Source organism: Glycine max, chromosome 14 (genome assembly GCF_000004515.6).
Source record: "Glycine max cultivar Williams 82 chromosome 14, Glycine_max_v4.0, whole genome shotgun sequence".
Taxonomy (NCBI): Eukaryota; Viridiplantae; Streptophyta; class Magnoliopsida; order Fabales; family Fabaceae; genus Glycine; species Glycine max.
This window is the reverse complement of record NC_038250.2, coordinates 16,042,140-16,052,654: the sequence shown is the minus strand read 5'-3', so window position 1 is coordinate 16,052,654 and position 10,515 is coordinate 16,042,140. Positions and strand designations below refer to the sequence as shown.

General features: G+C 35.7%; 1 non-coding gene across 1 annotated transcript; it reads left to right on the top strand.

The window, feature by feature from the left end:
• The first annotated feature begins 4,571 nt into the window (after positions 1 to 4,571).
• On the top strand, positions 4,572 to 4,678 carry LOC112999468 (small nucleolar RNA R71). The gene has a single exon (XR_003264655.1). It is a non-coding gene; the product is annotated as a small nucleolar RNA R71 (small nucleolar RNA).
• Positions 4,679 to 10,515: the final 5,837 nt, after the last annotated feature.

Here is a 10,515-nt window from a genome sequence, read left to right as displayed (position 1 = left end):
AAGCTGTCATGGAACTTCTTGGTCTTCTCCTTGTAGAATTTGGAATTCTCATAGGCTTCTAAACGGATCTCATCTAGCTCACTTAGTTGCAACTTCCTTTCCTCTCCAGCCTGGTCCATAGAGAAGTTGCAAGTCTTTACAGCCCAGTAGGCTTTGTGCTCTATCTCTATAGGAAGATGGCATGCCTTGCCAAAGACAACCCGATAAGGAAACATTCCTATGAGTGCTTTGTAGGCAGTCCTATGCGCCCAAAGAGCATCATCTAGCCTGATGCTCCAATCCTTTCTGTTCGGCTGCACAATCTTCTCCAATATCCTTTTTATCTCCCTGTTTGAAATCTCAGCATGCCCATTAGTTTGGGGGTGGTATGGTGTGGAAATTCTGTGCACGACCCCATACTTTTTGAGCAAGGCATACATGGATCTGTTACAAAAATGGGTGCCTTGATCACTAACGATGGCTCTAGGGACTCTAAACTTGCAAAACAGATTAGATCTAACAAAATCCACAACAACCTTAGCATTGTTAGTTCTGGTGGGTTTGGCTTCCACCCATTTTGAAACATAATCAACAGAAATGAGAATATAAACAAAATCAAAAGAGACAGGGAAAGGCCCCATAAAATCTATACCCCAGACATCAAACACCTCACAGAATAACATGGGTTGTTGAGGCATTTGCTGTCTCCATCAAGGTGAGCCGCCTGCTCTCTGACAAGGCTCACAAGTGCTACAAATTCTCCATGCATCCTTGAAGATGGTGGGCCAATAGAAACCGCAGTCAAGCACCTTGCGAGCTGTCCTCTGTATGCCAAGATGGGCACCTGGTGCGGAAGAATGACAGAATTGCAGGACTAAGTCAATCTCATGGTCTGGAATGCATCTCCTAATAACCTGGTCACTGCACAACTTCCACAAATAGGGGTCATCCCAAATATAATGCTTAGCATTGCTCTTAATTTTATCATTTTGAGCTTTAGATGCTAAGGGAGGAAAAACAGAAGCAACCAAAAAATTCCCAATATTAGCAAACCAGGGAGTGGGGAAGGAATCAGAAATACTATACAGAATGTACAAATGGTCATTCAGAAAATCATCCCGAATGGGTGAGTCCTCAGATGCATGCTCAATCCTACTCAGATGGTCAGCCACGAGGTTCTGTGCACCACTCTGATCATGGATCTCCAAATCAAACTCTTGGAGCCAAAGCATCCTCCTTATCAATCTAGGCTTTGATTCAGCCTTCTTCAACAGGTACTTCAGAGCTGCATGGTCAGTATAAACAATAACACGAGTACCAAGCAAATATGAATGGAATTTCTCAATAGCAAAAACTATCGCTACTAGCTCCTTCTCTATGGTAGTGTAATTTTCTTGAGCAGCATCCAAAGTTCTGGAGGCGTAGTAGATCACTCAAGGCAGCTTATTAATCTTTTGAGCAAGGATAGCCCCTAATGCGTAATTGGATGCATCGCACATTAGCTCAAATGGGGCTGTCCAATCAGGTGCCTGAATGATAGGGGTGGTAGTCACCGCACGCTTGAGGCAATCAAAGGCCTCTTTTCACCGGTCATCAAAATCAAACTCCACCTCCTTTTGCAACAGATTGGATAGAGGAATGGCCACCTTGCTAAAATCCTTGATAAAGTGCCTATAAAACCCTACATGACCAAGAAAAGAATGAACCTCTCACATGCAAGAGGGGTAAGGCAATTGTGAAATAACATTTATTTTTGCAAGGTCTACCTCTATGCCCCTACTGGAAATGATATGCCCTAAAACTATACCTTGTTCTACCTTGAAGTGACATTTTTCAAAATTCAGCACAAGGTTAGTTTCGATGCATCTACTAAGAACTCTATCCAGACTATCCAAACATGTATCAAAAGAGGATCCATAAACAGTAAAATCATCCATAAACACCTCTATGAAAATCTCTAAAAAATCACTGAAAATGCTAAGCATACACCGCTGGAAGGCACTAGGGGCGTTGCATAGGCCAAAGGGCATCCTCCTATAGGCAAAAGTGCCAAAGGGACAGGTGAATGTGGTCTTTTCTTGATCCTCATGAGCAATATGAATTTGTAGATAACTAGAAAAACCATCAAGAAAATAGTAATGAGACTTACCTGCCAACCGCTCAAGCATTTGATCAATGAATGGCAGGGGAAAATGATATTTTCTGGTTACCTGATTCAGCCTCCTATAATCAATGCAGACTCGCCAACTGTTCTGCACTCTTGTGGGGATAAGCTCATCCTTCTCATTCTTGATCACTGTGAGGCCTGTCTTCTTAGGAACCACTTGGACTGGACTCACCCACTGGCTGTCAGAAATGGGGTAGATGATTCCAACTTGCAAGAGCTTGGTCACTTCCTTTTTCATCATATCTAGAATGACGGGGTTGAGTTGCCGCTGTGGCTGCCTCACTGGCTTAGCTCCATCCTCTAAAAGTATCCTATGCATGCATGTAGATGGGCTAATACCAAGAATATCTGCTAAAGTCCATCCAATGGCTTTCTTGTGCTTCTTGAGAACTAGCAACAACTTCTCCTCTTGCTTAGCATCAAGGGAGGCAGAGATGATCACTGGAAATTTTTCCTTATCCTCCAAGTAAGCATATTTAAGGGTTGTTGGTAAGGGCTTCAACTTTGGTGTGGGTGGCGGCTGAACAGTGGGAGGAACCATGGTAGGAGGAGAAGAAGGTTCCTTAGCTTGTACCTCATAAAGCAAGTCAGAAGTATATGTACTTCCTACAACATGGTTAGTGCATTCTGACTCTAAAAAATCAACATCAAGAGGTACAGCACCCAGAAAATCAGAACTAGATTCAAATTCATATTCATTCTCAGCATAAAAATTAGACACAAGATCAAATTCAAACTCAGATTCAGATTCAATGCATAAGGAATGACAGGTATGCAGATCAAATAAAAATGAAATTTTCCTACCATAAAGAACAGAATCAAAATCAAACATATAATTATCAATAATCTGATCAACTATCTCAGCACAAAAAAACAGAATGATCCTCAGATGGATGTTTCATGGCATCAAGAATGTTAAAATGAACAACAATATCACCAAATTCCATAGACAATGTGCCAGCATAAACATCTATCTTGGTTCGGGCTGTTTTCATAAATGGCCTGCCTAAAATAATTGGAACTGAACCATGAGAAAATCCTTCTTCCATATTAAGAATATAAAAATCAACAGGAAAAATAAGTTCACCAACCTGAACCACCACATCCTCTATGAAACCTACGGGGTAAGCAACACTTCTATTTGCCAAATGAATCACTACATCTGTAGATTGCAAAGGTCCAAGAGATAAAGAATTGAAAATGGAAAGAGGCATGACACTAACTGATGCTCCTAGATCTAGCATGACATTCTCAAATTTACTATTCCCAATAAGGCAAGGTATACAGAAAGTACCTGGGTCCTTACATTTCTCAGGAATGTGAGGAACAGATTTACCTATCAATGCTGACACATTTCTACCCATGCTAATCCTTTCATTGCCCTTGAGCTTCCTTTTGTGGGTGCACAACTCCTTTAGAAACTTGGCATATCTTGGAATCTTCTTGATGGCATCTAGCAGAGGTATGTTCACCACTACTTTTCTGAAGGTCTCCAAGATCTCCTTTTCCGCTTCTTCCATTTTTTTTTTGTTTGGAATTGCTTTAGGTGGGAATGGAAGAGGGATGGGAGGCTGCTGCAAGTCAGAATTACTAGAAGAAGGTCCACCTGCATGAAATTTTTTGTTAGGAAGCTTTCTCTTTTGTGCAACTATTTCATCCTCTTTTTTAGGTGTAGAAGGAAGCTTGACAGGTTCAGGTGCAGGTGCTGCTACTGGTGGAGGCACTTGAATTTGGTTGCCAGACCTCAAGGTGATGGCACTCACATTTTTCGAATTCTGCACAGTTTGTGAAGGCAATTTGTCAGAATTTTGGGACTGAGCTTGGTTCAACTGAGTAGCCATCTACCCCATCTGATTTGTCAGACTCTGAATGGAGGCTCTTGTCTCTTGCTGAAATTGCATATTCTGGATGGTCATTTGCCTCACTAACTCTTCTAAGGAAGTTTGATGAGGAGCCTCAGTATATGGTTGTCTTTGTTGTGACTGCTGCTGCTACTGTTGTTGTTGCTGCATTGGAGGAGAAACATATGGCTTGCTTGGACTAGCGGCATTCTGAAAAGGAGGGATAGACTGTTGTTGTTGTGGAGGGCTTGTCCATCTCAGATTTGGATGATTCCTCCAACCTGGATTGTATCTGTTGCTTGAAAGGTCATAAGTATTTTGCTATTGTTGGTTTTGCTGTTGTGGAGGTCTATTATAAATGTTTACAGCATAAGCTTCAGGTTGCTCATTGACTCCAGATTACTACAAAGAAGGACAAAGATCTAAATGGTGATCTGCAGAAGAACATAGACCACATACTCTTGCAACAGGTGTAGATTTCTGATTCATGGCAAGCTGAGTTACTAGGTTGACCAAGGCATCAAGTTTTCCTCTCCATGTTACTAAGCCCCTCATAGAAATATTGAAGAAGAAGTTGCTCTGAAATCTGGTGGTGAGGGCAGCTTGCACATAATTTCTTGAATCTTTCCCAATACTCATACAAGCTTTCTCCACTAAGTTGCCTGATGCCTGAAATGTCTTTTTTGATGGTAGTGGTCCTAGATGCAGGGAAGAATTTCTCCAAGAACACCCTCTTAAGGTCATCACAACTGAAAATAGACCTAAGATCAAGGTAGTATAGCCAATCTTTTGCCACTCCCTCCAGAGAATGAGGAAAAGTCTTTAGAAAGATATGAATGCACAAGCTTTCATAAGTGAAATCAGGTGCAGGCATCTCCCTAAGAGTCCTCTCACGAGGTGGAGGTTGAGCCATGTTCTCAGTATAAAAATTAGTAGTGGAATGTTCAAAATCAGAATCACCCTCAACAAAATGCTCAGAATGCTCACAATGCACAGAATGACCAGGATGCACACTATGTCTAACTAATCTATGAAAGGTTCTATCTATTTCAGGATCAAAGGGTTGTAAATCACATGGATTGCCCCTAGTCATGCACTATATGCAGCAAATAATGTGTTTCTCAACAAGCACCTAACAAGGGGGTAAAACTACAACTATACTCAAACGATATCAAAATGAGCTGAAATTTTGTGAGGAACACCCTAAAATCATGAAAAGATAGCACAAAATATTTCCATAAAAAATTCAAAGTCTAACTATGAAAACTACCTAAGCAAAGTTTAGAAAAATAGGACAATAATACTTAAAAAAAAAACTTAGTAAACGGCTGATTTTTGGAGTTTGGGAGTCTGCAACTGACATTGCCATGGTATGGGAAATTTTTTTCTACCCCAAATGCATATATAATAATAGTTATTTTGATACCCGGAGCAAAAGTTATGGCCGTTTGAAGTTTTGCTAAATACAAGTTCTCTAATTTTTTTGAATCTCTCAAATCCAGCCACACCAAGTGTTCCTGGTATTTTTCACAAAAAATATGAATCAAAAGAACCTACCACACAAAAATTCAGCCAAAAATAACAACCCTAACCATCAAAACAAAAATCGCCAATTAAATTGTAAACAGCCATCGCTAATTCAGTCGCTAATGTAATGCTGTGTGAACAATAACACAGAATCAGTCTCTAATTTCGTCGATAAGCACTATTCACAACAAAACATAAAATTGAAATAGGGGAAACGCTGAACAAGGGGTGCTACTAAATTGCAAAACAGGACATCAAATAAAACAGAACAACGCACTAACACAACATACTAATACCACACTAACACGACACAAACACACTAAACAAAAGAAGTAAACGTAAAACAACTAAACATAAAACATGAATCACTAGCTATTATGAACCTTTGGACCACTGCTCCTCGGCAATGGCACCAAATTTGATCGAGGTCGTACCCAAATCAAATAAACATTAAAAATGCAGTATCTAGGAAGTGATCCTAGGTCGTCTCCCAACGAGCAATGGTCAACCAAACGTTCATAACAGATAGTAATATAACAGTAACGAATTGGGGAGGGGGGGTTGTTTGTTTTTGTAAGTTAAACAACGAGTAAAATTCAATTAGAAAATATCATAATTAAAACATGTTACTTCCCCTTGATTCACAAGCAAGTCTCTTATCTTAGGTTGCGAGAATTTATCCTTTATCAGTTCAACCACTTAATCCAACCCTAAATTAAATTACTAAGCAAAATTTAACATAAGGCATTCATTATGTGATTAAGCAACACATACACCAATTAATCATGAACGATCATTAAGCATGAAAGTAAATTAAGCGCAGAGATAATTAATCAAGCACTAAGCATGCATGGATTAATAGCAACAAATACAGAGTAATTGGTGAAGAGGAAAAATTGATCAGAATTTAATAGTAATAATCGAACCTCAAAGAGAGTTGTGCTTGATCTTCAAGAGAAAACAACGCTGGAGACTTAGCCTTCCATTAATCAGTAGAAAACAAAGAAAACTAGAATTATTCTTCCAAAATGAAAAAGAGACTAAAATGAATTAAGAGTGGCACTCTAAAACTAAAACGAAAAAGAGAGAGAGCCCTAAAACTAGAACCTTGGTGTTGTTATATAGTTCTCAGCCCCAAAGCTTACAAATCTATTTTAAGTCCAATCCCATAAATAAAATAAAATCTAGATAAGATAAGATAAGACAAAATCTAGATGAAATAATATCTAGATGAAATAAAATCTAGATAAGATAAGATAAGATCTAGATGAAATAATATCTAGATGAGATAAAATCTAGATATGATATGATAAAATCTAGATGAAATAATATCTAGATGAGATAAAATCTAGATAAGATAAGATTTGGTAGAATAAAATAGTCTGCTCTCTTTAAGTTCAAGCCCAATTCTGGAGTCAAGCCCCATTGCTTATAATTCTCCTGAAATTAAATTAAAAACACAAAATTAGTCCAATAGGCCCAAATGATAAAACTGCATAATTAATTTGACAATTAAGGCTAATTAGTAATTAAAATGGTGACAAAAAGGGTTAAGAAATAGGAGAAAATGATGACACATCAGTATGCTGCTCTTAAATTGTACTTCAAGACAAATAAAGAACTGCACATCAGCTTTCTTGAGAAAGAAAGTTAAGTGAAAATAAAGGCTCTGATTTGAAGATCATTAAGGCTAGTTAACCTACATTACTCTTTCAACATTCAATGTTGGTCTCACAACTAATCCTTTTTCTATTTGTTGATTTTTTGTGTACCTTATGATTGTTTGGTAACAATATCATTAATGGGGAGAGAGAATTTTCTAGTTGTCAACATAACACTGTTGATATAAGCCTGGCTTGGTTGCCCATATTGGAAAAATGTTAACCTTGAACTTTAATTATCTATTGATGTCAGATTATGTCTACCTAGCCATCCTAAACCCTTTTATCTCATAGACACTCCCAGTTGTTATGTGGAATTTCTGCTTTTAGTTTCATTGAGGAATCCCTAAATATTTTATGCTTAAACTTGCTTTAATGGTGACATCTAGTTGTTACCGTGCTTGTCTATTTCAGGCTACTAATGGTCAGCATCTAATTCTTCATCCTTTGAACATGAAGTGTTTGCTTTACCATTATGGGAGCTATGATATGCTTCCTCACAGGTTTGGACAAAGTCAAAATTTATTTCTCCTATATGCTTAGAAAGTGGGAAAATGTGTGTTGGTTTATGGGCTTAAGGTCATATAATGTTGGCATAATGCATAACATTTTATCATTTTAAGCTATAAAATGAATTGTCAAGTCTCTATTTTGGTTAATAAACTTATATGCACCATACAACAAGGACCTTTAATCTCGTTAATATTATTTATATACAAGTCCACTGTTGCAAAAGAAGATAAATTCCACACAAACTAGTAAGATTTCACTAGTAAGCTATTAATGCCAATCCTTATAACATGTAGAATGGATTTCAAAATAGAATTGAACCTTAGCAAACTACATGACTCAATACTTCAACACTGGATTAGATATTATGAGATAAAGGTCTACACTGATTATACCATCTATTTTCATGACTAAATACTTCAACAACAAATCCCCTTAATCTAGCTACATGGATAGCTAGCTACTTTAATGTGCAGCCTAATATTCATTAATACTAATAATGAGATACAATACAACATCTCAAACCCTTACACTAATTAAGCCACACACATACGATAGGTATATGCATGACTTTTATCTTCTTATAAGGGAAAATAGAATCAGCCCCATCGCAGCTCAACTAGGGATTACAAGCACCAAAGGGCTACAATGTACCTCTAACATTAATTAGTCTGTCATTTCCATTTTATTAACAAATATAACTACATAATGGAAATCTAATGCAAATAATATGTTGTTGTAAAACAAAAAGTAGTAACAGAACTAAACCAACCTAAGAAGAATCCAACAAACATACCAGGTGTCCAAAACCTGTCGTTTCATGAACGTCAATGACAACAGCTTCAATGATTACAAAGCACAGTGACTTCAACGACAATGGCTTCAACAGAGTGAGCAAACAGCGAGAGAATGGTAGGAGGTTGTGTGAGTGAGTGGGGTAAGCCCATGGCGCGACTGAAATTTCACAACTTAAGTTGCCCTAATTCAAAGATGGTTTTCTCGAGACTGTCTTTGTATATTACAATATGATGCCATTTTTCCAACCAACATCATTGTTTTTACGGTTTCAAAGACATTTTGATGGAAATCATCTTTGAAATGGTGACAATAATTACAAAATTGACATTGTCACCCATACGATGACGGTTTTCGACAACCGTCGTTGACCTTGTGTCATAAAAAGCAATAATTTTAGTAGTGTAACATGGTTTCGATAACTTTATGGTGGTTTTACATAAAACCGTCGTTAACGTATAAAATATTTATAAAATTGTCACTGCTCACTAGAACAACGGCGATTTTGATACAACCGTTGTTGTTCTAGTGTTGTAAAATGACTTATTTCTAGTAGTGATATAATAATAATAATTTTGATAAAGATATTCATTTTTAATTATAGTAATATCGTATAATGGTCTATAAGATGACTTGTAAGTAAATTTTATAATAATGTTTTCGATTTGAAAAGTTAATTTCAATAATGGTTATACTTCAATAGTAATTTCAACAGTAATCAAAAGTAGAGATTGGAAAAATAAAGATTTTGAGAATAAATGGAGTTTGGAAAAGTAAAGAGTTTAGGAAGATGTAGTAAAATAAAGAAACATGAATTCATAAAAGGTGAGAATGAATACATACACAATGGTCTTCTAAACCAGTAGTCAATTTCAATGTGAGGCTTTGTCAGTGTTTAAAGAGTTAAGTGATACAATTCAATATGCCGAAAATTGGCAGTCAAAGGTCTTATTTATGATTAAACTTCTAATTCTAATGGTCGAATTCTAGGATTTCAACACGTGTACAACAATATTTCTAAATACACAAATCTAATGTTATTTGATGTCTCCATGTAACTTATTTGTAACCGCTTCAACTGATATTTTGAAATTCAAAATAACCTTGCTCTTGAGCGCCTTTAAGTTCCATGTGTGCTTTGATAAAGTTATCGAAACATGAATCTCTATCAAAATGAATTACTTCAATGGTTCATTCAACTTATTAAATCTTGTTTCATATATTAATTACTTTCAAATGTACTTTTCTATCTTTCTCAAAACAAGTTCATCGAAACTATATATAAGTTCCATAACTTAGAGAATACATAAGAGAGACAATATATATATATATATATATATAAATTAAGTGACAATAAATTTAATGATTTTTAAACATTTTCCATGAATATTACAAATTTACAATGAGCTTATATGACATCAAATAAGTTAAGCTAGTCACACTAATTTAAACAATTCTTAGAAGAGTAATTTGGATAAATATATAGGAAATCTAGTAGTTGCAGAATTTAGTAAATGTGTGTAGAAGCTACAAATCTAATTCTAAAATGCACTGCATTTTTGTGTAAAGTTTTTGTTATGTTTTTAATCCTTAATATTTTTAAATATGAAATATTTTTATTTGTTCAAAAGTAATGTATTTTCAAATAATTTTATTCCTATAAATTATTGATTTAAAAATAATTTAAATAAGATAATTACTATCTTCAAATTGTTACTTATAAAAAATTAAAATGATGAAGAAAAAAAACGATATAAAAGAACACCTAATATTAACAATTGACTAAACACTTTAAATAGCTGATAAATATATCAAGATGTTTCAAATTTATACTCTTTTTTTTGGTAAATATTTTTAAAAAAATATCAAAGAGATAAATATGATTGAATTTTTATAATAATTATATTTAAATTAATTTCAGATTTGAATAATTAAATATTATGTAAAATTAATTTAGCCTGGCGGTATATAAATTTAAGTCATGGTGATTGCTTTCTCTTCTTTATATATATATATATATATGACCAAAGTCACA